Source organism: Manis javanica, chromosome 11 (assembly GCF_040802235.1).
Source record: "Manis javanica isolate MJ-LG chromosome 11, MJ_LKY, whole genome shotgun sequence".
NCBI lineage: Eukaryota > Metazoa > Chordata > Mammalia > Pholidota > Manidae > Manis > Manis javanica.
This window is the reverse complement of record NC_133166.1, coordinates 2485895-2487414: the sequence shown is the minus strand read 5'-3', so window position 1 is coordinate 2487414 and position 1520 is coordinate 2485895. Positions and strand designations below refer to the sequence as shown.

The window sequence follows — 1520 nt, the reverse complement described above, 5'->3', positions numbered from 1 at the left end:
ATGAAACTCCAGTTCTGCAAAGAAGCCGAATACAATCTTGCGGATTATCAATCCACCCAATATTATGGGTTTAAAATAGTTTAATCACAACAAAATAATTTTAAAAATTAAGAGTGGTTTCTTCAATGTGTCATTGTTTTAAGACTAAGTTATATTTACTTAAAAAACAGCAATGTTTACAAACAGGTGTATAAGCCAATAATTTGGATAGTGCAGGCAGAACATTCTGCAGAAAGATCACATTCATCTCCATGCCCTTATGTTCTGCATTGCTTTCCATAAGGCATCCTTGACATCTTTGTTTTTCAGGCTATAGATGAGAGGGTTGAGCAATGGGTTAACAACAGTATAGAATAGGGACGCTACTTTGTCTCTCCCTTGGGAGTAAGTGGAACTTGGCCTGAGTATGTGAAGAGCAAGGATCCATAGAAGAGCATGACAGAGATGAGGTGAGAAGCACAGGTAGAGAAGGCCTTGCATCTTCCTGAGGCTGAGCGGATCCACAGGAAAGCCAGAGGATGTTTACATAGGAAATCAGGATGGCAAGAAAGCTGGAGAGGACCGTGAAGCCTACCACACTGAGGAGGACTTTTTCGTAGACATGGGTATCAGTACAAGACATTTTTACAAATGGTGCTATGTCACAAAAGTAGTGGTCAATGATATCCTTTCCACAGAAACTCAGGTGAAAAGTGTTGGCAGTATGGGCTATGGCATTCAAGAGCCCTCCTATGTAGGAGCCAGCAACGAGTGCAGTACAGAGAGAACTGGACATAGCACTTGAATAAAATAGTGGTTACAAATTGCCACATGGCAGTCATACACCATGGCAGCTAGGAGGTAACACTCAGTGTAGGTTACAACACAGGAGAAGAAAAACTGGGCCCCACATCCTGCCAAGGAAATGCCCTTATCTTCTGAGACACAAATGGCCAGGATTTGGGGAGTATACACAGAGGTGTATCAAAAATCCAAGAAAGACAGATTGCCAATGAAAAAGTACATAGGTGTGTGCAAGCGGGAATCAATACAGATTAAGATAACCAGAGTCATGTTCCCCAACAAGGTTATCAAGTAGAGCATCAGAAATATTCCAAATAAAATCAGCTGCCACTGGGGATCTGCTGAGAAGACCACCAAGATGAATTCAGTCAGGATAGTGAGATTTCCCACTTCCATGTCCATAAAGGAGAGAGCCTTATAAAGACTTCAAAAAAAAAAGCAATTTTCATGATATTTCCATTGTAAGGATTAACAAAGGTATCAATTACAATACCAATTACTAGGTAAAGGCTTTTTTAATTTTTTATTTATTTTTCCTGAAGTATAATTGGTATACAATAGAATATTGGTTTCAAGTATACAACAAAGCTATCTTCATTATTAGAGGCTCACCCTAACTATTGCAGTTGCTATATGTGAACATAGTTGTTACAGATTTATTGTATTCTCTCTGATGTGCTTTCATCCCTATAACTAATGACTCTCTAAATTGATAGAAATTCAGCCTGTGACTTGGT

At 39.1% G+C, this 1520-nt stretch overlaps 1 pseudogene; it reads right to left on the bottom strand.

Annotated features, from left to right (window-relative positions):
• Positions 1-243: 243 nt before the first annotated feature.
• LOC108383845 (olfactory receptor 9G4-like) lies at positions 244-1185 on the bottom strand (annotated as a pseudogene).
• Between the last annotated feature and the right edge of the window lie 335 nt (positions 1186-1520).